The 27,599-nt window shown below is 39.3% G+C and overlaps 1 protein-coding gene and 1 long non-coding RNA gene across 5 annotated transcripts in view; both read left to right on the plus strand.

Annotated features, from left to right (window-relative positions):
• The first annotated feature begins 2,922 nt into the window (after window positions 1-2,922).
• LOC120878171 lies at window positions 2,923-4,904 on the plus strand. Its single transcript, XR_005724480.1, has 2 exons — window positions 2,923-3,151; window positions 3,185-4,904. It is a non-coding gene; the product is annotated as an uncharacterized LOC120878171 (long non-coding RNA).
• A 13,830-nt stretch (window positions 4,905-18,734) lies between these two features.
• Window positions 18,735-27,599, plus strand: part of KMT2E (lysine methyltransferase 2E (inactive)) — a 94,139-nt gene continuing 85,274 nt past the window's right edge. For 3 of the 4 annotated variants that reach the window (XM_040260791.1, XM_040260787.1, XM_040260790.1), the window contains exon 1: window positions 18,735-20,500. The gene's annotated coding sequence lies outside the window, so the exon portion shown is untranslated. The remainder of the gene's footprint in view (window positions 20,501-27,599) is intronic. The other variant, XM_040260788.1, reaches the window with a different exon arrangement.

Genomic DNA, 27,599 nt, shown 5'->3' on the forward strand with positions numbered 1-27,599 from the left:
GCATCTGCTGCGCAGCCACCCACAACTCCCTCTTCCAGAAGGGGAGCCAATGTTTGGACGGCTGGGTAGAGTTCACGAGGGCAAATTCCATCCCACCAGGAGCGAGGGAGTTCTGAATGAAGAGAAAGGGGATCTTGGGTGTGTCCACTGTATGATTAAGCCCGTTTATCATATATACAGTGAAAGGGCCTATTTCCACAAAAGGCCAAAACTGGACGACAGAACCTCTCCTTCCTCGATTGGCCCGACTTTGAAGAGGGTTAACCTCCGTTAGCGTTTCCAACTAAAGTTCCTCACTGTGGTTCTCACCTCCACTTTGAAGTCCGCTAGTTTCTCCAAGGACTGTTGAGGGAAGAGGCTGTTCTAAGCTAGAACGGGGTGCTGGGCTAACAGCAGTAGCTTAAGGCCTCATTACTAACCAGGAGTCCGGCGACGGCCCTGAGAGTCGTATGTGCACCCTGTAATGCACATTTACAGCATGCTGAGAATTCTAAGGCTTCCCTGGTGGCTCAGATAGTAAAGAATCTGCCTGCAAAGCCGAAGACCAGGATTCAATCCCTGGGTTGGGAAGACCTTGGAGAATCCCATGGACAGGGAAGCCTGCCAGGCTACAGTCCATGGGGTCGCAGAGTCTAACACGACTGTGTGACTACCACTTCACTTCATGGGGCTGTCAAAAGGTCATGGCACAAAATTAGTTAGGAATCTGCGTATTTGGGATCTAGGGGAGTATCTCTGGAAGAAACTGATGTTAAAGGTCATTTAAACTTATTTTCTGGGAGCTTGAAACAATCTTGGCCCAAATAATCTGGTTCCATGAAATACCGTAAGAGAAGGATTCTGATGAACTACTTTAATCCACACTCTGGAGGTGTTTTTGAAGCTGTATTCCCTATGTACAAAGATCTTGCGTTTTGCACCTGAATTCCCGTTGACTATTTTCCAGTTAATGGTTGGGTTCACAGATTACAAATGTAACTGTAAAGTTTTTTTTAAAGCCTACCAAAGGTTAGCAATATCAGATTGTTTATGGTGAACATACTGTGCAGACAAGTAACTTCCTTTTAGATACCAATTTTCTTAAAGATTGCTAATTTCCTTGTTATAATATTTAAATTCATTTGGCCAGGCAAAATCCTTCTCTCTGGCCTCCACAACAAATCTTTCAAAGTGTTTTCATTATTCTCTGACATCTTCATTGAAATTTAGTACCTCAAAAAAGGTTAAATTTTCTCGAGTATACCTTTTCAAAATACAGGACTGATTTAACTTGGTAGTTTGTCAAAAACAGGCGCCACAGTTAATTCTGCTATAGGCTGACCCAGAATCCCCATTTTAAGAACTACCGCTGCTGCTAGGTTGCTTCAGTCGTGTCTGACTCTGTGTGACCCCATAGATGGCAGCCCACCAGGCTACCCCATCTCTGGGATTCTCCAGGCAACAACAGTGGAGTGGGTTGCCATTGCCTTCTCTGGAACTACTGGCTTAAAAGCAAATACATCATGGTTGCTTGGAATCATTTCTCTGGTTAGTCTCAAGCTCTCCATATTTTATACAATCAGGTAGGAAATACCTATGGAGGCATGACAGTCACCAAACTGAGTAATTTATGCAAAAGTGCAAATTTGCTTTGGAATTCTTGAAGTTCTGTCCTATTATAGGAAAGGAACATACAGCCAAATAAAATGTGCTGGATGGAAATGTGGCCTTTTTATAGAAAAACCAGTTTGTACAAATGCTGTTATTTCTTCAAGATGTTTTAGGCTCAGAGATAATGTATGCTAAGTTTATTAAACCAGTTGAAGCTCTCTTTCACCTATTTATGATTAAAATGTACAACTCTTTATTACCTTGTTTATTGCCGACCAAGGGCCTGGGTTTGAGGGAAAGCACTGAAGTGAACCAAGCCTTTGCAGGCCAAGGACTTGAATTAAGTTGTGAAATAAAAGACCCTGTACTGCAGTCACACCTTGCCAAATACTTGGTAAAATTAGTTAGCTAAATCCAGTGAGACACTTCTCAAAGATATCAGACAGATGCTGCTGCTTTTATAGCCGTGTCCATCTGTGACAAGCAGCTACAGCGTTCTTGATACTACCAGTCCTCAACCCAGTGGGACCTTGCACCAAGATCAGTGCCACAAGGTAGAACTTGCAATCTGATCGTATTTGCTACTTCCTAAACAAGTACAATAATATACTTGCTAAGTCTGTATGTTGCTGACAAGTGCTAAATTGTTCTGCAAAATGAAAGATGACTTAGAGGAAGACATTTTTAGAAAGACAGGGCACCTGGAAAATAAGCAGCCAAAAAAAAAAAAAAAGGCAAGCTTAGGAGAAACACTATGGTACTGTACACTTTAAAATTTAAGATAACAGACCTCATGTATGTATTTTACCACAATTAGAAGAAAATCTTATAGGGTAATTTTTGCAGTTTAAACTCCTTACTCAGTCCCCCCTGTGAAAATGCCAACACCTCACTGAAGAGTCCATCATTTCAAAAGAAAGTCTTGACAATGCTTATTAAACTTCAATTAACTTTATTAGTAGTCTGTCAAGTAATGAAGTATTCATAGTAATCTGTGGTTCTACTGCACTAAAACTTTTACTTGGTCAGTGCCATATTTGAAGGTTATTTTCCTAGTGAGAAGACAAATAATTGTTTTCCACTTATTAATGTCACCTATCCCATTAATTAATTATTTTTGAATACTGAGCATGATTCAGGCCCTGACTCACAATTTCCTTAACGCATTAGCTTGTTTCTCTTGAAAATACAGCACTATACTTCCCTGGTGGCTCAGCGGTAAAGACTCTGCCTGCAATGAAGGAGATGCAGGTCCCTGGGGCGGGAAGATCCCCTGGAGAAGGAAATGGCAACCCACTCCAGTGTTCTTCCCTGGGAAATCCCATGGACAGAGGAGCCTGGTGTGCTAGTCCACAGGGTAGCAACAGAGTCAGACACGACTGAGTGACTAAACAACATGATACTTCAGACAGTGCTGCTGTATGACCACCTATGCAGCACTTAGCAGAGGACTAAGTAAAACCCCTACCCCTACAAAACAAGTATGCACTATATGTGTGTATCTCCAGTATTTTCTTCCTATATGTCACCAAGATATAGGGTATAAAGCATTATACTAATAGTTTTAAATATATTAAGAACATTTTACTAATAGTTTTAAATATATTAAGAACATTTTTTACATATTATAAATTCATTTTAATCATAGCGTATTATTCCATCTACTGGCTCAGACACAGGGTATATAATTATTTGCCTATTCCTTAGCCATTTATTGGTATGTGTAGTCTGACCTCCTGGCTAACCTGGCTTCCTTTCCTGTGTACCAACTGATCCCTTGATGACCAGCAGGCTCTCTGGCTTACTGGTTACCATTTGAACATTATTTGTTTTCAGAAGTCTTAAGCTCAGAATACTTTAACTGCTCTAGTTCAGGAATCCACAATCTTTTTTTTTTTTCTTCTTCTATATAGGGGGGTCACAAAGGAAATATTTTAGGCTTTTCAAACCACAGTCTCAAGTCAAACAGGGTGCCCGTACCCCCACAATAACACTTCAAAAATATAAACAACGTTCTTAACTCCTCAGCTATAAAGACACAGGCAGTGCTGGCTATAGTTTGCCTAGTATTCTAGTCCTTAATGGGATAAAGGGTAGATAAACCTCAACCTCATGCAAGCATGTACGGTCACAGTAACTTACAAGTGCTGGCTGATTATTTATTTCAACATGGTCTTCAGCATAATGCTTTCTGGCATCCGAAAATATCACCAAGTGCTTGTCTGGTCAATTAATACAGCATGTATTAAAACATACTCACACTTTACCTTAGGGAAAAAGAAACTCAATGATTATGAATAACTCAAACTGAGATTTAAGTTTATTGTAATGTGTACAATTATATACTCTGTATAATTTTAGTTTTACATGTAACATCTTTTATCTCAAATAGCTTCTGAAACTTGCTGTAATTTAATAAGTTATTCTGAATATTCCCAAAGATTTAAAAATAACATTAAAAAAAATTAAGGTTAAATTTCTCCAATAGTTCTTGTTTACTTGGTTAGTCTACTTACAAGTGAGTTACATGCTCAAATAACTTTTGCTGTTTGCCACCTACCTATCCAGTTCCTCATTTTACTCATCATGTTTTGTGGGACAGAACCAATTTGGAATAATGTATTCAGTTCCAGAGGTGCAGAGGAAAAAAGAGCTGACCAGAGATGCCCAGTATTACTGAGGCTATTTAAACAGAAGTCAGTCACTTGTTGGGCAAACTACTGCATGCATAAAGAGGGAGGGAGAGGTAACACCGTATATTGGAGGTTTTTAGGCTAATCTGAATTCTATCAATCTTTGCTAACATCTGCTATGCTTATGCTGCATGGAGCAAGACTGACCACTGTGACAGCCCACAGATGTACCTACTCTCATATACAATGTTTGAGAGGAATTTAATGGTGTGTTCTTGTTCATGTATTTGGCACTTTTGTAAACTCAGTTCTCTTTTTAAGACCAGTAACTCCATCCTTCTCTCTGCCCTTGGGTGCTTAATATGGCACATTCTTTTTAACTGCAGCAACTCACAAATTATCCCTCACTGCCTCTTTGAACAGGAAGAATGCTCAACATAGTGGAATGTTGGAAGGACTCAATTCCACACCTCATTTGTCCCTTCAGACTTGAATTTATTAGGTAGGATGTGTTGGAATACACTCATCTGAAAAAAATTTTATTTCCTTCTCACCCTTCTTATCCATACATTCTAAATGCATTTATGCTGTCATGCTTTTCAAGTTGAAGAATCCCATAATTAATGACATGACCACTTAGGTTTCCCATTTGAGGCAAATCTATGCTTTAATTTGTAGGGGGGGAAAGTAAAAAAATTCAATTAAGTGAGATATACGCACTATTATATAGAAATAGATAATAAAGACCACGGAATTCTATTCAACACTCTGTAATGACCTATATGTGGAAAGAATTTTAAAAAGACTGATATATGTGTATGTACAACTGATTCACTTTGTAGTACACCTGAAACTAATATATTGCAAATCAACTATACTCCAATAAAAGTTAATTAAAAATCAAAAAGAAATAAGTGAAGTGAGGGTAAGATAAGGAGTAACTATGACTCTTTGCTGCTGCTAAGTCACTTCAGTCATGTCCAACTCTGCGTGACCCCATAGACGGCCTCCCACCAGGCTCCCCCCGTCCCTGGGATTCTCCAGGCAAGAACACTGGAGTGGGTTGCCATTTCCTTCTCCAATGCATGAAAGTGAAAAGTGAAAGGGGAGTCGCACAGTCGTGTCTGACTCTTAGCGACCCCATGGACTGTGGCCTACCAGGCTCCTCCATCCAAGGGGTTTTCCAGGCAAGAGTACCGGAGTGGGGTGCCACTGCCTTCTCCAACTATGACTCAAGATAGCCAAACGCCTCATCATCGGAACAGTGTTGCCTATGAGTGCAACTCCCACTGTCCTTACCCAGCATCCACTGAAATGCTGCCAAGACAATTAGTTTGGCACAATCAGCAGGCAGAGACCTCCTCGAGCTTAATTCTGATCTAGAGTAAGTTAAATTTTACATATCCTATTCCAGATTAATCTTCTGGACAATATGGTGACCATATCAAGACTAAAAGATATATATGTCAGCATTCTCAGAAACAACCTCCCTCTCCCCCTCACACACACCCACCCACCCACACACACCATTTATTACCAGCTTGATAGAAGCATAAACTCTTGGTATACTATCTACTATATCTCTCTCTCTCCATATGCTGTATTATGGATTTGCTGAAGTCACTTGTAGTTCTTTGTATTTGGCATTTAAAATTTAAGTCAAAAGAATACTAATTTAACAATCTAAATATAAGATCAGAAAACCTGTTTTTGTTAATAAGCAAACTGGTATCTCTTGGAAGACAGAGTAACCAAGGAACAGGTGTACTTGAAAAAAAGGTCATTTATCAGTTTATGAAGAAAAGACACATTATTATCTCTCTAGCCAGTAATTTCCTTCAAGGAGGTTATTATACAGGAAGTCTAATAGTGTCCATAAAGTTGCCTGGTGAACATGATACATGTGGAATTATATGATGAGAATATTTACTGGTACTGGGGCTGGATTTTTTATGTTGAAGTGGGTCCTTAAGTCCTAGCTCATGATATCTAAAGTTCTTAAAATCAACTACTCTTAAGTTACTAATATTAAATGAAAGGATGCTTCTTTCTGCTCTTGAGTTGCACTTCTGGGATTTAAAGTTCCTGCTTTTACCTTTAAGAAAAAACAGTAACCGTGGTTGAAAGATCATTGTCTAAATATCTCAGAACAATTAGTTGTAAAAGTAGTAGGAGGAAATGTCACAATGTGTAAAATAACAGCCGATAGCTCCTCCCCATTTAAAATGCTCCTATATACTAAAAGAGTATAAAAATAAGGTATTTTTCACAAAAAACCTAAGCACTCCTAAAAAAGACAGACTGATTCCCAGGGTAACAAGATTTGACCCTTATCTACTACAGAAAAAAGTCCATCAGAACATGATGATTTTTTTAGGAAACAAATTATGTCACTATTCTGAAGAAATCTCCAAGAAGAAACTAAATGGTTCATGCCAATAGTACCTCCAAGCTTCTTTAGGTTGGAGGTACAATAAAGCTCTCCAAAAAAGAAACAGGGGGTTGGGAACAACTGTTGGCATTGTAGTTTTATAGAAACATTTTAGTGAAATGCTTCATTCCATGTAAGTGTTTATCAAAGTAGCACCTGCATGGAAAGTACCTGAGCATGAGAAGTTTCTGCAAAATGAAGATTACTGGGTCACACTAAGGAGTTCAGCAATTGTGGTTCTTATGGAATCGCTACATTCTAAGAAAATTACCAGTGATACATAACAACCTGTTTGGAAGAGCTCGGGTGGAGTCCCAGAATGTATAGTTAGTAAGCTTCCCAGATAATTATCGTAGTCAAACTAGCTTGGGAACTACTGACATGCAAAATTTTAACATGTCTGTAGTAGAGATGCTAATCTTTTTAAGAGTTTTTTTTTTAAAGGCTTGGTAGCCGTTGAGTATGACCATGGGCATAAGAATTTGTCTTCAATGAAAAATCAATTAAGTTGTTAGAAATGGGCAACCAACCTTAAGTCTGCCTTGAATTAAATGTGTGCTATTTCTACCAGTTTTTTATGTAGCACTTTCACCTAACACTTAGGGAAAGAAGGAAAAGAATTTCTCAGGATCTGTGTAACAGAATGTATCAACTTACAAAAATGTTACAAATCTTAGAATTGATTTTTAACAGTGCCAAACCTGCCTGAAGATTATAATTGCTTGTGGAAGGGACTGGTCAACACATTACTGGATTCAACTTTATAAAAATGAATATCAACGATATCATCTGTTGACTGTAAACTATTAAGAATTCAGACTAAGAATCTTTCTGTGCAGAGATAAACATGTACTTTTTTTATCAAAGCCATTTTGGCATGTTTAGTCCCTACGACTGTTGCTGCATATTGGTAAGCATTTATGATCTCCCTTCATTATTTGTGGGACCTCACCTATTCTTTTGAAACAAGATACCAGAATCTAGTCCTGAAATTCTATCCTGTTAATAGGGTTGTTGATCAGTTTAGAAAAGTTTGCAATGGAAAGGTTCTTTTTTCTAATGTAATTAAGGAAAAGTACCTGTACAGTTATCTTTTCATTATTATTATGCTATGGAAAGGCAAGTTTAACCTGAAAAATAAGAATTTATAACCAAATGCCAGAGGTTGGACAGGAATTTTCAATTTGATCAACACAACTGAACACTTTTTTTGGAAGAGGCTTTTATCTGCAATGGACAAAGAGTACTAGGATACCATTCACTTGGGATTGTTGGTCTTTCAAAGATAGAATTGATCTTCAATTATTCATCCACCTCCACCCCCAAATAGAGTGGCTTTGCTCTTGGGCACACCATTACCATTTTCCTAGCTTTTAACTACAAAAATTCATCTCTAACCCTCTTTACTTCTCTTCACAATTAAAAGTTCAGGAGCTATTTTGCAGTTTCATACTTAGAACAAAGAGAGAAGAGACCTAAGTAATTAAAACATTTACTTGAGCGCTTACTTGGCCCTGGGAATTAATGTAGGGACTATGCATTTATCTGTGAGAGACAATATAAGTTAAACACTGCCCTTCAAGGGCTCACATTCTAGCAGGGTGAGGAGATTCTAAATAATTGTAACAAACTTCTATGATATTAATAGAACTGAGTAAAGGGTACATGGAATTGTAACAACAGACTTCTTGGAGAGCACCAGAGAGAAAAGAACACTTGAACTGAAGGATGCATTCACAAGGGGTAGAGTAGGAATATTCCATGAAGAGATGATACAAAAGAAAGGTCTGACAGAACTAGTTAACTTTGGAGAACTGAAAGCAGTAATATGGGTGGAAGCAAAAGGAAAAGCAACTGGATCTTTGGAAAACAGGGAGGAGCCACCAAATCAGAATTCCTTCCTTATGCCACTCTAGGAGCATGGACTCCTTTAAAGCATTTCAAGTAAGATCAGATTCACATTTTAGAAAATGACTTTGAAGGATGACAGATGGATTATAAGTGGCAAGATTAAAGCCAGAGTAAGCTATCTCACTACACAGTTTTATATATACACTCATTTATTTGACGAATATGTAGGGTGACAGGATACTCTATGCCAAGTCTGAGCTAAAATAGTGGCAATGGTCATGAAGAGGAGGTGAACCTCCCCTTCATCAAGGGGAGGTGAACCAAAAAATAACAGACATACTTATGGACCTAACAGACACCAAGTGCTGAAATGAGAGATGGTTCCTGGGTTTTGACAAGTTGTAGATCATACTGTATGCATCATATTTTTAAAGATAATATACAAGCATTTTGCCTTGTCATTACAAACTAGAACAACTCTGAAGAAAAATGCTTTCTGGGAATACTTGTCTGTTGCAGAAAATTCATCTGTAAGCATACAACCCAGAGAGAAGCAGTGAAACCATTCTACTTTATTTCCTTTACCCTCACTTCTGTGAAAGCACACACAATATACAAATGCCCTATGAACTATAAATTTTCATGTTTTTGTTACCATTTCTTTGTAGTATACAATGCTCTCAAATAGATTCTTTAAAAATAATTTTAATCGCTGTACTTATGCACATGTTCTACTTTAAACAGACTGTTAGAATTTTATAATCCTTTTACACATTTGTCTACTTCTAGGACTGACTTGTCAGAAAATGAGAGTTGAGATAACATGAATGATTCACAAATAATAATCCGAAATGAATTCTGGATCATTTTTCATTATTCCACAGCAAAATGAGAATAAGAACAATGTAGCAAGTTTTTCAGGCTTCCCTGGTGGCTCAGTGGTGAAGAATCTGCCTGCAAAGCAGGGGACCTGAGTGTGATCCCTGGGTGGGGAAGATCCCCTGGAGGAGGGAATGGCATCCCACTCCAGTATTCTTGGCTGGAGAATCCCATGGACAGAGGAGCCTGGTGGGCTGCAGTCCACAGCGTCACAGAGTTGGACAGACTGAAGGGACTAAGCAGCACAGTAAGTTTTTCAAAGTGACAATTTCTAAAATCAAGAGACCATGTCCTTATTTGCTGTTAGTAACTATTTTTGAAAAATGACAATGTTGCTATTTAGACAACTAATCTAGCAACTCTATGCTGCTGCTAAGTCACTTCAGTCGTGTCCGACTCTGCGACCCCATAGAGGGCAGCCCACCAGGCTCCCCCGTCCTTGGGATTCTCCAGACAAGAACACTGGAGTGGGTTGCCATTTCCTTCTCCAACGCAGGAAAGTGAAAAGTGAAAGTGAAGTCGCTCAGTCGTGTCCGACTCTTCGAGACCCGATGGACTGCAGCCTTCCAGGCTCCTCCATCCATGGGATTTTCCAGGCAAGAGTGGAGTGGGGTGCCATTGCCTTCTCCAGCAACTCTATAGTGTATTTGATTAGGCCTAAACCCCTGCCAACTAGTTCTTTTTAGTTTGCCTCTCATACATACTGAATTGAATTGCTACATTCTACCAAAAAACCCTAAGTTTCAGGATCATTTTGCTTTGTTGATTCATATGTTAGAGATCTATGGACACACATTGTTTGATCTGTCCTAAATTTTGTTATCCTATCTTCAAAACAATGACTCTGTTAGGTTCCTATAAGACATTAGACCTAGACTATGCGGCAGATGTCCTTCATTTAGAACAAATCTAACCAGCTTGTTGGGAAGCCATCTAGTTGCTCACTGCTACTAATATATAAGGGAGTTACCCATGTATCTCTACAAAGACAGTTTATTATGACTAATAATTACCCTGTTCTTGTAAGTACCTTTCTTCCAAGTAGCTTAACAACTTTGGGTACACAATACCTCTTTGATGCATAGTAACAAAATGAGCAAGCAAGGGAGTAAATTCTGCCAGTGAGAGGGAGAGGCTGCAAGGGAATGAATAATTAAACTCTAAAAAATGAAACTACTTTCAAGTTCATGCTTTAAGTCAAAATAGCCTGTGATGTCAAAACTCTTCCTTACGCTCTCAATCTATAGAGGACCAATACCCTAACACATGTACCTTCACCTGGTCAATCTGGGGCCCCAAATTCTAAGAAGTTTGCTGGTCTGGCTGTAATTACTGAGTTCTAAAATACCAAATTTTATGGTTGATATGAAGATCTTCTTTTCACTGAGAATTCCTTTCCAAAGAACGAAATTAAAAATCCACATATGAATGCTTAACTATCCTCTTCCCATCTTCTAAGCCTTACCTCATTTGATTTTATAATCTAATTCCTTCATTTTATATTGCTGATTCATTTCAGAATGATTATATTTTAACTTCACACAAATTATGTTATTTCACAAAAACGCATAGCAAGGAAAAAACTGCATTTATAAATGGAACATTTATTCCAGTGGGAACATATGATTTGTTTTACTGTTTGAAAAATGGAAGACATAACCTAAATATTGTTTAATAGTAGTATTTTTGGAACACATGATGGCAAGGACTGGTGGGAGAAAAAAAGGTTATGCATAGAAAAGCAAGCAGCTGCTTCGCTTCTACAAATAGTTGATTTTATTAAGTACCTGGTTCAGAAAACTTAACCATTTGTTCAAAGAATTTACCTTAAAAATTTTTTTCACTTTGATCTAAGCCTCCAATTAAATTCCTGTCAGAATTTAGATCTTATCCTTGAACATAACCTGATAATTCCCATTTGGCTGATAAAAAAAGGTAGGGATATACAGAAATAACTATGCCATAGCTATTATAGTCTCATAATCATGAAATTTTGATTTTCATGACATAAATCTCTGCTTTCAATGTTTTCTGTTTTTTTTTTAATTTCAGAGAAGGCTATTTGGAACTAAAGCTATGAATTAGGAAGTAATCTACTACCTAACTTCAATTAAACCTCAGTTTACTCTGTAGCTTAATGTGAGGAAATTTTAAGAAAGTCTTCATCTCCCCATCAATTTAACTGGTCATCTTTACAGAGGGTGAGGGCTTCAATAATACCAAAGTTTGACTTGTTATACCAATTCTTACCTACAGAGGTTAAGGATAAATTTAGATCACTTTGATACACATATTTCAACAGTATACACTGTTACATTAACTACAGAAAACTGCAATTAATCAAGTGAGTAATCAAGAGGGAAGTCTGGAGAATACTGAAGAGGAAAAAAGGGGGAGGACAGTAAGAATGGGAACCAAAAATTAAGTGTCTACTCTATGCTAATGATCACGTAGGAGAGGAAGACAAAGATGCATAAAGTACTGAAAACAAACATGAATGACTTCTTTAACGTAAGCACTCATTGATTAGGATTCATATAAAAATTAAGGAAAAAAAAAACATGATCAAATTAGGTCATACCTAGAAAAATGAAGTACTTAAATCCAAGTTATCTTGATGGATATTTCCTCACTTGTAAAAAGACTATCAAAACCAAGTCTCTGTCATTAAAAACTAATTTCTGTAAGACACAACACAAAGATAACACTAGCTCACGTGACAGATTAAGCACAGCTGTCCCTTCATATCCTTGCCCCACAGATATCAAGATCCCTTATAAATGTTATTCATTCTTAGCTTGTTCTGATGTTGTGAACATTTACAAATTATGACTCTGGTATCTAAAATGTTACATGACAGACTCTTTACTAAATGTCCAGTTTTCAATTTGGAGTGAGTAAGCAATATCTGGGTACCTGTGAAGTCCCTGAGGACTTCTGTGAAACAAGTCAGTAATTTCCCTCTTTGAAACTATTTCCTCAAAATAAAAGAGAAAGAAGAGAGGAATAAGTGGCTTGAGCTTCACTGACAAAAGGACTCTAGATTAAAAAAAAAAAAAAAATCTCGTTCCAGTTCACCCTCTTTTCCAGTCTCATCTCTCAGTGTACTTCATGTAAGGCTAGTCAAACAGGTTTCTTATACTTAGAACATATTTCCTCTACTCCTGTTCTTTGCCTTTGCACATAAAGCCATACTGACTGCAAATACATTGTTTCACTGCTCCCACCCCATCCACTATTGAAATCCGCACTGTCCCTCCTAGTTCAAAAATTCAATTTCCTCTACAAAGCACATTACCTGTTAACTGGGGCTCCTGGCTGAATGCTTATAGTACATACCTACAAGGCTTAATCCCGAAGTGTCAGTTGCTCAGTTGTGTCCAACTCTTTGGCACCCCATGGGGTGCCCACCAGGCTCCTCTATCCATGCAATTCTCCAGGCAAGAATATTGGAGTGGGTTGTTATGCCCTTCTCCAGGGGATTTGCCCAACCCATGGACTGAACCCGGGTCTCCCACATCGCAGGCAGATTCTTTACCATCTGAGTCACTGGGGAAGCCCAATCCCAAATCAGATTATAAATTAATAGAATACAGACTAGTCCTGTGCTATGCTTAGTCGCTCAGTCATGTCCAACTCTTTGCGACCCCAGGGACTGCAGCCCACCAGGCTCCACTGTCCATGGGGATTCTCCAGGCAAGAATACTGGAGTGAGTTGCCATGCCTTCCTCCAGGAGGGTTGGGATCTTCCCAACCCTGTGATCGAACCCAGGTCTCCCACATTGCAAGCGGATTCTTTACTGAGACACCAGGGAAACCCTAGCTTGTACAATAACAGGTACAAATATTTAAGTGAAGAGAACCAGGTGGCAGAAAGCAGATTTGAGGACTAACAATAGTTGCAAAATAGGTGTTAAATGGATGGGTGGGAGAACAACCCCAAAAGTTTTGTAACATGATGGTACAGAATCAACCAGAACATTTTCTGTCCATTTATATATCCAGCCGACTTACTATCATTACCATAAACACATGCTATGGCACAATGTTCAGGCAGTTAGCAGCAGAGCATATTGTTATTCCTGCAACAAAACTGCTGCTGCTACTGCTGCTAAGTCGCTTCAGTAATGTCGGACTCTGTGCAACCCCATAGACGGCAGCCCACCAGGCTCCCCCGTCCTTGGGATTCTCCAGACAAGAACACTGGAGTGGGTTGCCATTTCCTTCTCCAATGTATGAAAGTGAAAAGTGAAAGTGAAGTCGCCCAGTCGTGTCCAACTCTTAGCGACTCCATAGACTGCAGCCTACCAGGCTCCTCCGTCCATGGGATTTTCCAGGCAAGAGTACTGGAGTGGGGTGCCATCACCTTCTCCAAAACTGAGTGCCTGTTAAATGCCAGGAACTCTGCACTTTCGTTACAAAGATGAGACAATGCCTACCAATATTTCATAAACTATAACGGAAAAGAAGAACATGAACAGGACAGTGTGATAGACACAGAATTAACAGCTAACAGGAATATCTCATTTTCTGGAGATAAACAGGAGACAGATGAAGGATGTTGCATGCCCCAAGGGTGTGTTCTAGCTTGATCCTCAAATGTGGCAAACTAATTGAGTGTTTTAAGCAGAAAAGATTGATTGGAAAAATCTTTGATTATATAAATTTACCTAGAAGGGGAGAACCATTAAAAGGAAACAAAAGGAGAAAAGCTAAGAGAATTTGTTCACTCTGAATTTGTTCAGAGACCTGTGAGATATTTAGCAGTTTCAATTCAGTTCAGAGACTATAAATTCTGGAGTCATCAATAGGTAAAAGGGTGGGAATTGATTGTGTAAAGGTGATTCAACGGACATGAATTTAAGCAAACTCTGGGAGATAGTGGAGGCCAGAGGAGCCTGGTGTGCTATAGTCCATGGGGTCGCAGAGAGTTGGACACAACTTAGCGACTAAACAACAAAAGGTGATTGTGGACAGAACACTGGAAAACAAGAAGCAGAAAAAAGCAATTAATAAAAACGGGAAGGTCAGGAGTAGCAGCTAGCAAAGGGAATAAGCATATAGACCAAGGAGTTCTGAAGAGGTATATTCTAAGAAATCACATACTATAGGTTATGTACCACCACCCACATCTGGAGTACAAAAATACAATCTTTCATGAAATGTTATAAATGCTTACAGTTGTATATAGTCTTTTCTTATTTCCTAAGATAAAACTTACCTAAAAGATGGTACAAGGAAACCCCTGACCTCTATGTTATGGGTAGAATATCTCTTTAGTCATATAGAATTTTTCAAAGGAGATTATCTTATCAACCTAAATGAAAAATCTAAGAGCTAGGAATTATCTTCCGTGTTTCCATGTATCTTAAATATGGTGTGAAAAGTATTAGTTGTCGTGTCTACCTCTTTGTGACTCCATGGACTGTAGCCCACCCGGCTCCTCTGTCCTTGGAACTCTCCAAGTAAGAATCTTGGGGTGGGTGGCCATTCTCTTCTCCAAGGTATCTTCCCAACCCAGGGACTGATCCTGGATCTCCCATCCATTTGAGCTACCAGGGAAGCCCTAAATATGGTAGGAATGCAAATTATTTGACTGAAATTAGAGCTAGAGTTCCAATCTATCCCAAGAACAAAGCAATTGCAGAGAGAAAACCATAATATGGTTTTAAATCTAAGATACAAATATTAACATGCTTTGAGAGGGTACTTCCCTGGTGGGTCATCTGGTAAAGAATCCACCTGCAATGCAAGAGACCTGGGTTTGATCACTGGGTAGAGAAGATCCCCTGGAGAAGGAAATGGCAACCCATTCCAGTATTCTTGCTGGGAAATCCCATGGACAGAGGAGCCTGGCAAGTTCGAGTCCATGGAGTCACAAGAGTCAGACACAACTTGGTGACTAAACCACCATCACCTGTAAAAATAAATACTTTTGAGAATAAAATACACTTAAGTGATATAATCCCTAGGAATAAATTGTCACATAATTTAACTTGGTTTAACTTTCAGTTGTATGAAATATCATTTACCCTGGGTCCATAACCAAATTACTTTTAATAGGACCAGCACCATATAAAAGATTGTTTACTGAAGGTATATTCTGTACTTCAGAGACACAATGTTGACCATGCCCTTTTCTGTTAAGTTGTATACATATAATAAAGGAGAAACAAAAAAACTCCGAACCCAGTTTTCTTTTGTAAGAAGTGCAAGATCAACACTGAAGCAAGCAGAATTTATGGCAAACATAAGCACTGAAGAAAAAAATGGCATAAAATACTTTTCCTAGATCACTCAGAGAAGGTGGGGTCTATAAGTTTTTGCTATTTCCTATTTGCTTCACGTAGAAAGAACACGATTTTTCTAGTTTCCAGGCGAAATGCCGTATTTACAGATGTTTCAAACTTGAACTAAACATAAACAAGTCAACAGGGAAGAGACTGTGGACCTGATCTTTTTCAACAGCAGAGAGCAGGTAACTTTCTTTTAGATACTTAGAGGAACAAACTTATTAACTCTCCTTAAGAGAAAAACATCAATTTGACCTAAGGTATCCACAACCCTGGAAAGTTTTTTTGACCAACACTTGCAAATACAAATTTTAGTGTTAACACAAATAAACACCTTGCCCAGGGAGAGTGAGATAGCACTTAGTCTGTGTCCACCCACCCCCAGGAAGTTAAACTAAACAAGCTGTGTATGTTAACTCTAATATTTTAAGGTATATTTAATGGTTTCAACTCAAACAGTTCTCAGACATAAATCTTTTCATTCTGCATTTAAAGGCCATTAAAATCAGGGAGAGGTGGAGCAGAGGAGTTTTATATAAAAACAAATCCACTGAAAGTCACATGTAATTAAGATGATTTCTTTACTATGAATTTAGTTTCAGCAAATGTCAAAAAATAAAGTTAATAGACAATCACTATTAAAAAATCCCCCCAAAAGCTTTAAGACAGAAGGGTTATCACTGTTTATGCTAAAAGCTCAAATCTGATTTCCTGCAGGGCTTCATTTTACCTATCATTTTAATAAGCCCTATTATTGGAATGCCAACCTTATAATACATAAAACACATGGAACTGCTAGTGGCTGCACAGTAACGTATAAAATGACAAGTGACAAAAACACAAGGGCAGAACTTATTGGGTCCTCTGTATCAGAGCAAGCAGTGTTACAGAAGCCCCAAATACATCAAGGAACTATAAAACCCAAATAATTTCTGGTGGTCAGGTATCGTTGAAGTTTGTAGGCTAAAATGTCCAGTAGGTGACAAATATGAATGTCAAAAATACTAAGGCCATTTGCTGTTTTCCCCTCTTTGCAGGGGCACCACTATCTGTCCTATTAGCAGCCTTCCCTCCCCATCTCACACATGAAAGGGGAGGACACCTTGCTGCTGAGCATCATCAGCCCTTTACTCGAAACTCTGAGGGGTCAAAAGAGGGGTTTTTTTTTGGCTTGTTGATTTAGTCTGAAAGCTAGTACTTTACAATTTGAGATCAAGTACCTAGTTTTTTTTTTTTTTAATGAGTTCAGGAAGCCTGTTGTTCAGTCAATAAGTTGTGGGGAACTCTTCACAACCCTCAGGAAGCCTGTGGTCCCTGGTAAACCTGAACACTGCATCTGCAGCTCTGAGATGAAAATCTGGACGTTGAATTAGAGAATGGGCACAAATAAAATTGTCGAGGGAAAACATAAAATGCAAGAAGGCAGACAGAGACAAGTAACTGCAAGTACTATTTCAAGAATCACAGGAACATAAAGAAAAATTAGAGCTAAATATGTTCATGGATTAGGCAATCAGGAAGAATGAGGTCACAAACTGATTAAAAGCACAAGGATTTGGTTCCATTAGCTTGCAATATGGTCTGTTTTCCTTATTAAGACACAGTGAAGTTATAACATTTTTGAAAATTACATTTAAATCTACTGACTTCGTATTTAGTCCCTCTAAGCCAGAAAATCCCTTTAAGGGGAATGAAACATTTACTTATACGTAATATAGATCCCTGAAATTACTCAAGAATTCTTATAGGAAAAAGGCCCAATTTATATTGAGAGTGGACAAAAAAGTTTAATTTTAAAATCTTTTTACTACTTTATTAAAAATTCAATCTTGTTTTCAAACTACCAAGTCTATAACTAAGACTAAGGAAATAGCTCAACCTTGGTTCCAGGTTAAACTTATCTTTTTAGGACCAAGAACCATTCTCATAGCACCAAATATAGATATTCAGTAAAAAAGCAAGTCAGATTTAGATGGAAAAGTCTTCCTTGAATAACTCCCAGCTGTCACTCAACACCACCCAAGGTGAGAAGCCCTTTTTCTTCTCTAGTTCAATTAATGGCTGCTACACTACTTTGGCAAGTGGGAATAGTAAAAAAATAAAATTACACTTCCCTACTTAATCTGCCAATATTGACCTTAAGAACTTTTGAGCTGCTGGAAATCTTCACCTAGCAAAGTTTCAAATACTAAAATTAAAATTCATACTTATACAAAAGTGATTTAAAGAGGCAAGTTTTAATATTTCATAATGGTACAGGAAGCTTCTTGAATAATATTTACCAAAAATGATTACAACTTCATTTTTATTTTTAAAAACCACAATTAAGAGGACGACAGAAAAACAACAGAAGACCAAGAATACTGAAAACACCCTTACAACTTCATGTATATTACAATACTAGCAGTTTTTATTCTGTATTACTAATAACGTCTAAATTCTGAAAAAATTGATAGGATTTCAGATTCTTGTAGGATATACAAACAGGGAGAAAACGGGAAGAAAGTAAATACAGATCGAAGCAACAAGTTTGAAAAGGGCCCTCAAACTTCAGATGGTATACTCCTTGATTTCTTTTTAACTTTCAGGAAATTACAAGTGCTCCTGGGTATTTATCATCACACTTTTTACGCTTGATTCCAAACTTAAGATTATTTTGCTATTCGAATCTGAAAAACTTAAGTTTTCTCAGAAATTAATCGATATTCCTCGGCTCTGTGGCCCAGAAGCTAGACTCTACTCAGTCCAGTGGCCTTTCCCGACTCGTGGCTGATTCCAGCTCCCACATTAGGGACCAGCCACTTTACGTAAGTATACTTCGTAAGGAGAAAGGCAGGTAAGAAAATAGGGCGACAAGCCTTTCCCTTCACCACCAGCCGTCACATCCCCATCAGGAGCGTCCCTCGGGGGGCTTTCCCCAGCGAGCCACAGCTGTTAAGCGGTATGGGGGAGGGGAAGCGCCCTCAGTCAACTCTTCCTCTTCAGGCCGCCGACGCCGACCGCACCAGACTACTCCGCCCCAGCCCTTTCCCCTCCCCCGCCCCCGCCTGGGTCTGAGCCAAACCCCACAGGAATGCAGCCCGGTCACATGCGCTGCGGCGACGGTGGACGTGCCTCTCCCCCCGCGCCCCAAGGAGACCCAGCGCCATCTTGCCCTGACGCAGTTCCTAAAGTCACGGGAGAATTTCTTTTCTCGTCCGCGCCAGCGCCCCAAAGTTTCGCAGAGGCCGAGCCGGGGCCCTCACCTCGCGCAGGGACAGGAGAAAATAGTCAAGGAAGAGCCTTTAGATTCCCCTCGCCACAGCTTGTGTTCCGAATCGGGCGCGGCATCAACGAACACCATCGTCACTTCTCCCTCTCGGCCTTTGCAACAGCCTCCCCCGGCGGCTCTGGCCCCACCCGCTGCTGCAGCATGAGGTCACTGCTAGCCAATCAGGACGCGCTCGACAGAACACATCAGACACTGATTGGCTGCGTGGCCCACCTCTGCCTCTCCCCACCCCGCTTACCGAGCGCTCCGGGTCGCTGTGGAGCAAGAAGACGGAAACCGCCATTTCGGGGAAAGACCCCGAAAACAAGAACCGCAATCACCGTGTCATTTTACTGGGGAAACCCTTTATTTTTTGGCCTTCCCTTTTGTTCTTAGATAACCGTCTGTCTGACCCACCCCCGTTTAGTCAACTGCCATCTAAAAGAATTCCCGATCCCCTCCCCACACGTTATCCCGCGGCGGGGAAATCGTTCCCCCGGGCCAAAGAAGTAGGAGGTAGCGACGGCAACTGCACCGACGGCAACGACAGCTTTTTACCCCGATACACGGTGGCAGGGAGGCGGCGCTGACGGTGGCTGTATTTTTCCAGCTGCTTCTCCCCCCGACCTCTTCCGTTTCTCGCTCCTCCATCGAGACGGCGCTGGACTCAACAGCTCCGCTTTTATCCGGTGCTCGGAGCCTGCGCACTGAAGCCGCCTCAGCCCCTAGTGGGCGTCGAGTGACACCCTAACCGACTTCACCCCGCTCCGGAGGCCAGACTGGGGAGGGGGGGAGGAAAGAATAGGACAGAGGTGGTTTTGGGAGTGGGAGAAAGTGCTTACGGGGAGGGGGGGGGGTCTTTCCAAGGCCTACAATCATCTTTCCACCCAGTAGTGTCGCGCCCAAGCTTACCGATATCCAGACTTAGGGACTACTCGGGGAAAGGGGATAAAAAACCAATCCCATCAAATACCGAAACTTTCCCAAACCTTCGGTGAATTGTTGAATGCATCTGTTGTGAAATAGACGGAGATTCTGTTGACCGCTCTGCCTCCAGTTGGCTGTCTTCGAGCCTCTGTGGAGAGGCAACGGCGGGCGGCAGCCCATAAGCAAAATGGCGGCGGGCAGCTTCGTCCCCTCCCCCTCTGCCCCTGCGGAGCGGGGCGGGCGGGCCCCGTGCACTTGCCGCCGCCGCGGCCGCCGCCGCCGCCGCGGCCGCCGCCGTCAGCCGCCATTTTCCCAGAGCGAGAGGCAGTGACACTGAGCGGGCGCAGGGGGCTGAGTCGGAGACGGTACCTGAGTTCGGGAGCGGCAAATAGAGGGGGCATAGACACTCTAAGCAGCCTCGCCGTGGCCTCTGCGTTCCTGTTGACTGTCTCTGTGCCCCCTCCCCTACTCCTCGGTTGCTGGCGAAGAGGCTGATCGCTGCTGTTTGGGGAGGGGGTGTGTGGAGCCGGGTCCTGTGTCTGCAGTGGCTGCTGTCGGGGGATCGTCTGACCGCGGAGGTGTGGAGAGACTCCTTGGGGGTCGAGCAAATAACGGGGTTCGGGTGTCTGGTGTGTGAACATCACAGGTCAGTGCCTGTCGTCTCCTTGGGAGTTCCTGGGGTTTGCGGGGTGGAGGGACGTGTGTTTTCAGGGGGAGGGGGCTTTCTCATCTTTATCCTTACGGTGTGGGGGAGTCGACGTTGACTCAGGTGTCTTGGCGGGGGCTAGACATTGCTTGTTTGATTCGAATATATCCTTTTTCCTCCTTGTCCCTAGGAAGGGAGCATTATGGCGGGTTTTAGGGTTGGGGAAGGGGAAACTGGCAGTTAAACCCCCTTGAGAGTGGGAGTTAGGGAGGGGGCGCACTCGTCGCCGGCAGCGGGTTAGAGCCGCTTGGGGTAAGGAGGTAGGTTTGTGACTGTTAGTAGGATTTGTGTCGAAGTGGTCCCAGGAGCTGCCAGCTCTCTCCCTTTCCTCTACCGCATCTTGTTCAGGTGCTGGGAACCCGTATAGGCCCCATTTTCTAATGCTGCTTCCATTTGTCGCCTGGCAGTCTCTGGTTTAATTTTCTCGTAAATACGAAGAGGGTGGAAAGAACGCCTTGGGTATATCCCTTTGTGGGAGAACGAGTCAGCTCCTCATCCTCTCCGGGAGAGGGTAAACCCGCCCCTGAGGTGGTCACCCCAGCACCCAGCCGTCTCAGTCTGCCCCCCGCCCCTCCCCGCTTGCATTATCGTCGCTCTTTACTGTAGCGGAGGCTTAGAAACCACAATATGGCACATTTCAGGAAAGCTGATTTTGACCAAGGGATTGGCACAAACACTGTGGCAGCAGACACAGAAAGAAACAAACGGTTCACTGTGCTAAACGGGAGGAGGAGAGAGCAAACAATCCGGAGGGCTCTCTTCCATCGGCCTTAGCTCCTTAGAGATGCACTCTTGCTGGACTGTGTTTTACGAACGATACAGTTTAAAGTCAAGGGGGAATCGCTAGAGTTAGCTTTAGAGTGAGCCCCGTTTTGCCCGTTTCCCCTCACCTTTTAGAGATGTGAATAACATAAGGTGTTAGGAGTTCTGGAGACCTTGGAGAGAATTAAGTGAGGTGCATTCAGCTCTAGGCTGGAGACATCAATACCTAATTGGAAAACAGTCAGTTTTTTCCTTTAATCTCCTAGATGGCCGGTAAAAAGTGAAATTTCCCTCTTTTGTCCTTTACAGATTCTAAAAATGGCGGCCCCAGGCTGATGTTGTGGTAATCTAATCAGCTCGGGTCCTCCACACCCCTTGCAGTGCGTTTGTCTGCAGCATATTACAGGCTTATTATGTTTACATGAAAAGGCTGGGCCTTTTTTCACCTCCCCAACCATTTACAAAGATGTGTCGATTTTACTGCAAATTGCAATGCTGTGTTTTAGTTGATTAGTTTTATGGGTTTTTCCTGAGAAGCAAGTAAAATGACACCACGTTTCAAAAACTAAAAAGCACTCAGGTGTTTTTATTAGAAATTTCAGCAGTGAGGTCAGGTGCTCTTACATATAAAAAAATTATTAGGGGGCAAATAATAGTTTTTGTTTGGTTTAATCCAAGCGTTTTTCATTCAATAAGCTAAAGTAAATTAAAATATTTAGTAAGTGTGCAAGTACAGCCTATTTTGTAAGAATCGATGTTTTAATCTACAGTAGAACGTTTCTCATTCAACTTTTGACCAATTTTGTGAATTTTGGTTTTTGTACTCTTTCAAATTAATTTTTAGGGAGCTGTACAAACAAGCCTAAACCTGTTACTTCACTGGGTGTGGAGATGCTTGTTCTTCTCACTCTTACATTTTGCATCCATTTTCCTCATATATTTAAGCGTTGCTTAGGAATTTTGTAAGTTGATTGTGTATTTGATAAAGTAGAGCTCTGTGCTTTGCTGCCCAGTAATTGTCTTATAACATACTGTCACAATTATGTAAGTAAAAAAGTAAAGCTCTAGCTCTTGATATTGTTCCTTGCCAAACATGTCCATTTATTTACTTGCTATGGGATGTGAAATTTAGTCTGTTTTAGTGGGACTTAAAATAAAAGTCATCATAATAGGGCCTTGAATCTGGGCAGAAAATGAAAAGATGTCACTTAATTTTAAAAGTGTGAATGATTAGAATTCATCTGTCTAGTGGGAGGGCAATCTTTTTTGGCCTGAAGTAAGCAGTGAGATATGAGTGGGTCATTAATGTTAAATTTAATGACCATTCTGATTGTGGAGCAACTGGAAGATGAGTGCCTTTCAATCCAGTACTACTTAGAGAGGTTGGAGAGGGTCCACTCTCTAATGATTCTCTTATTCCATTGTAAATTCTGCTCTAAAATATTTAACAGTGGGATAAGAGATTTATGAAGCTCTTGTGAATTAGTCTGATAATTTCTAATTTACAAAATAGTAGAAATTACTAGCTTAGGGAGTTTCATCATGGAAGACTGAACACACTGCCTTGCTTAAAATCTTCGAAATGTTTTAAGATGAAATGTTGGTGGGTAGTGGGAGAGTTTGTGTAGGGATTTGGGGTCATTACTCATTTGTATTATGTTCTGAGTGAGCATTTCATTCAGATCCTCAACTGCTGTGTAAAGATTGCGCACTTATAGACTTAAGTGATTAAGATCTGTGGGTTTAGATCAGAGGGTTGGTACTTTAAACTTATTACCTAGTGTAGGAAATAAGTATACTCCTAGGAAAACTTGGTTTGTTTAGTCATAGGAGGGAATGCTGTCTATACCTGTGTTTTTGTTGATCTTGACCTTGATCAAGTCTAGACATATAAGGCATTTGGATTTATTTGGCTTCAAAGAAACAATACACAGTTGGAAATTATGAGAAAAGATGCCTTCACTTGTATGAGATTTCTTCATACTGGCCTGTTTCATTGCTTTGGGGTTTGTTTCTTTTTGTTTTCTTTTGATATGTTTTTAGTCCCTATAAAATGAATCTGGCTTTTTATTTATTTGTTTGTATATTGCCCTTTATAAAAAACATGGTTGTAAATGTTTGCTTTTGATTCTTGTGTCCTCCAGTTGACTATGTGTGTTTTGGATTGTCAAGGCAAATTTGTTAAAAGGTGAGGCATAATTTTTGTTCACAGAGAGTTTTGAAACATTTGGCCCTTGGGGCAAAGCTAGTCAAATGGTCTTTGTTCTTAGGGTGGCTAAGTTTGAGGGATTAGTTGTTTATCTGTTTAAATGGATCTATAGAAAATCATAACATAATTGGAGAGCAAATTTTATTTTTAGAGACTATGTTTTGATCATGTTTCTTTTTTGTTGTCAGGATAAGTTATAGGATCCCTTTGATATCAATTTAAGTTTAGAACCTTTACAGGATTTCTCATTTCTCTTCAACTCTTTAGGTCTCTCTGATAACTCTTCTACAATTTTGCCTTGTCTATTTTCCTCACAGCTTCCAGCCAGAGAATTTTTACTCTATATACCACAGTTAGCCCTAGGAATTCTTGACTCCAAAAATGAAAAAGTAAGGCAAAAAGCCAATTAATAAGTTAGGAAAAACTCTTCTCAATACATGCCATGGTGGTCTTAGTGAAATTGTAATTTATTAAGTTTATTTCTAAGAATAGTATACCCTTTTCAATGCATCAAACTCCTAAAGAAGCGTATGGTTTTATTTTTTAAAGTGTATTATTCAAATAGCTCTTTTCTGGAAATTATTGCTGGGACATAAAATGTGTACTGTCACTGTGTGTTTATTGTATAAAATCAACAGAACTTTGAAGAGCTATCAAAAAACTGCTTTAAAGAATATTAGTATGGAATCTTAAGAAATGTTTATTTTTTTTTAATATTTTAATAATTTAGTGTCTGTATCCAAGGGAGTTATTCTTAGCAGATAGTAGGTGCTCAGTTGTTTGTTCAGTTTAAAGCTTTTGTTTAAGTGAATATGTTTACATCTCAGATATTCAGAGTGATCAGGGACATTCCTTGTCATGTATTAGAATAAATGTTAAATATTTGTATTTTGCGAGACTTTCTAATATTGAGTATAACATTTTTATTTTGCGATAAAGTTTTTTATGTTGATTGGCAGAGTAACAAGACAGAGACTGTTTAAGATATTGCTGTGTAAATTTTACTCAGTTTGTAGGCTGGGTTTAAAATTGGAGTGGATCCCTTTTTCTTTTTTAACTGTCTCTTTTGTAATAATGTTGGGAGGAGCCTCATTTTTTCTTAATAATGAAATATTATTTTTGTTACCTAACTATTTAATATGAAGAGTAGTATTTGTGGTTGAAAACTGTAAAGAAGGTAGTCAGTCTTATATTTCACTCATATTTGTATTTCACTTGTATTTCTTTTGATTTGAAATTAATTCTTGTGGACAGCTTAAAAATCAACTTTTATTCTAAACTGGAAAGCCATGTTTTATTGTTAGGTAAAGTTTACATCCTTGTCAAATCTTATTGGGTTATTTACCAGAACTGTTTAAGCTTTTGGGGGTATTGAATATTTTCCATGCAACAGGTCAGTCACAGAATTCGTTTTTGATGTGTTGCATTAAGATGTCATCAAAACAGGCATTATGCCTTTTAATAAATAAATAATTGATTTATAATTTGGTGGATAATTACACATCCATAATTTTAAATTAAAATGTTTGTTTTTGCATTTTAAAACTATCTCAGATGTGAAATCTGAGTTTAACGTGAGAAGCAAAATAAGTACAGCTTTCTTTATTCTATTTATACAACTGGAGAAGATTATAATTTTCTAGCAACTCTTAGATTGCTCAATTTAGAGCTAATCCAAACAAATAAACATTTTTGGTTCTGAGGCTTATTATTGAGAAAGATAATATTGAGTAATCATACCTGTGTTATAACCAACATGGGTGCAGCATTTAAGGTCTGAGCCCGTGGCAGAAGCTAAGTGTGTAACAGTGGGATTGAGTTAGTTTTGGGTTGTGGTATTTATAATTTCAAGTTTACATAGTTATCTAACATTTTATCTGAGACCAGAAATTTTAAAAAAAAGCACTTAAAGATTTATGTTGACTTTTATTCTCAAAAGGTATTTAAAACATAATTTTTATTTAAAGGCTTTATAGAATTTACTATGATAAATTAATTTAAATAATTTAAACTTTAGAGTTAAATAAGTTTAATAATATGTTTTCCATTTTTCTTACTGTTTGGTCTGTCAGGAGACTTATATGAGAAAGATACACCCTTCTAATATCCCACCCCCCCCACCCCACCCCCACCCGCAGATTAATGAGGTGATAGTTTCTATTTTTGATTTTACAGAGAGATCTTTTGTATTCCTCATATTTTGTATGTCACTTTAAGAAAGGCAACTTTCTAGAATTTGAAAGCTCATTTCATCTTTAATCTTGTGGCAAAAGACTCTCTTGATGTGAGATATTTGAATGGTTAGGACTTTGCTTCAGTAGCCATAAATTGATGGGGTTGGGGGCAGGTCTGAGGTTAGTCTGATACATAGTAACTCTTCTTGAGAAAGTAAGTTTGAAAGTAAGATTGTTTCTTTTGGAATTGTTGGCATTGCTCCTTAAATGAAGCTGCATAATTGGTTGAATTTGATGGGGCCTTATTACATCTTAGCTTTAAACTTCCACCTTTAGCTATTTTTGAAGCACAGACAAAAGATTAATTTGAGACTGTTTCCCTTGTTCCATTTATTTCTACTTCTCAAAAGCCTACTGTTTTAGGATTTGTTTGGATGCAAGGAACAGAAATCAGCTCCAGCTAGCTAGATTTGTTATAAGGCTGTAGGGAAATCTCACAGAATTTATTTGAAGAAGGTGCAGTTGGGCCTCACAAGAATTGGCAACGTGTCAGAGAGCCAGTGTTCTCCATCTTGATCCCTTTAATTAGCTGTGACTGATAAAGGAGATGGTAGTGGTTTGAGTTTTTATGGTTTGTGTGTAGGGGGTAGGGTGGGGAATAGTTTCCTTGGATGGAGGACAAGAGAAAAACACCTCTAATTCATCTGAAAATAATTGCCTTTCCCTCAGATACCCAGATGTATCTGGGAAGATTTCTAAAACTGGGTATTATCAAACTGATGATTTTGTTTCTTAATTTAAAAATGCTATATTGCATGTAAATAAATATGTATGTGTATGTTGACCAATTTCCCCAGAAAAACCAGGGTTTTAATTTTTGTTTTAATTTGTAATAATGTCAAATTTCCAGGCAAGTTACATGAATGGTATGAAACTTGCCCTTATATCCTACATCCAGATCCCCTCATTTTTAACATTTTTTCATTATATACTATACTGTTCTCTCTGTACATGTTTAAAAAAGTTTTTGAAACATTTGGAAGTATATTGTATACATCGTGCCCTGTTAGAGCCCTTAATACTTAAGTATGCATGTCCTAAGAACAAGCATCCCTTCTTAGGTAACCAGAGTGTTAAATTCAGGAAAATTAGCAGAGATGTAATACTTTTATCTAACTTATTGGCCATATTCCATTTTCATCAGTGGTTCCAATTATGCCCTTTATTAGTATTTTTCTTTTTCTTTTTTCTTTTTTTTTCTGATACAATAGCTGATCCAGGATCATAGATTGCATTTAGTTCTTAGGTCTCTTTAGACTCCAATAGTCTGGAAGAGAGTTCCTCAGTCTTTCTTTTGTGATGACATTGGCAGGCTAGTTATTTATCCAGTTCCCCTCAATTTGGGTTTATCTAAGGATTCTTCATAATTAAATTCAGATTTTGCATTTTTGGCTGGAATACTGGGTAAGTAGTAAGTGTTGTGTTTGTTTGTTTTTATTATCTGGAGGTACTTGATGTTTGTTTACCCACTACCAGCATGTTCATTTTGATTGCTTGCTAAGGTACTGAGTAGTTTCTCCATTTTATAGTAAATTGTTTCTCATTTTGCCATTATTAAGTAATTTGTAAAGAGATATTTTGAGATTGTGTAAATATTCTGTTCCTCATCAGACTTTCCTCTCCTAGATTTAGCATCTATTGATGATTCTTGCCTGAGTAAGTTTTTACTCTGGTGACTGCACATTTACCAAGGTTTTTAATTTGTGGTTTGTTTCCAGGTAACTGGCATTATGGGAGTTTTCCTTTTTGGTTTTTCTGTAATGCATATGATTTGCTTTCATAATCACAATAAATTAATTTTAAGGAAGAAAAGTACAGATAATTTTGATAGTAT

This window comes from Oryx dammah, unplaced genomic scaffold (assembly GCF_014754425.2).
Source record: "Oryx dammah isolate SB20612 unplaced genomic scaffold, SCBI_Odam_1.1 HiC_scaffold_18, whole genome shotgun sequence".
Taxonomy (NCBI): domain Eukaryota; kingdom Metazoa; phylum Chordata; class Mammalia; order Artiodactyla; family Bovidae; genus Oryx; species Oryx dammah.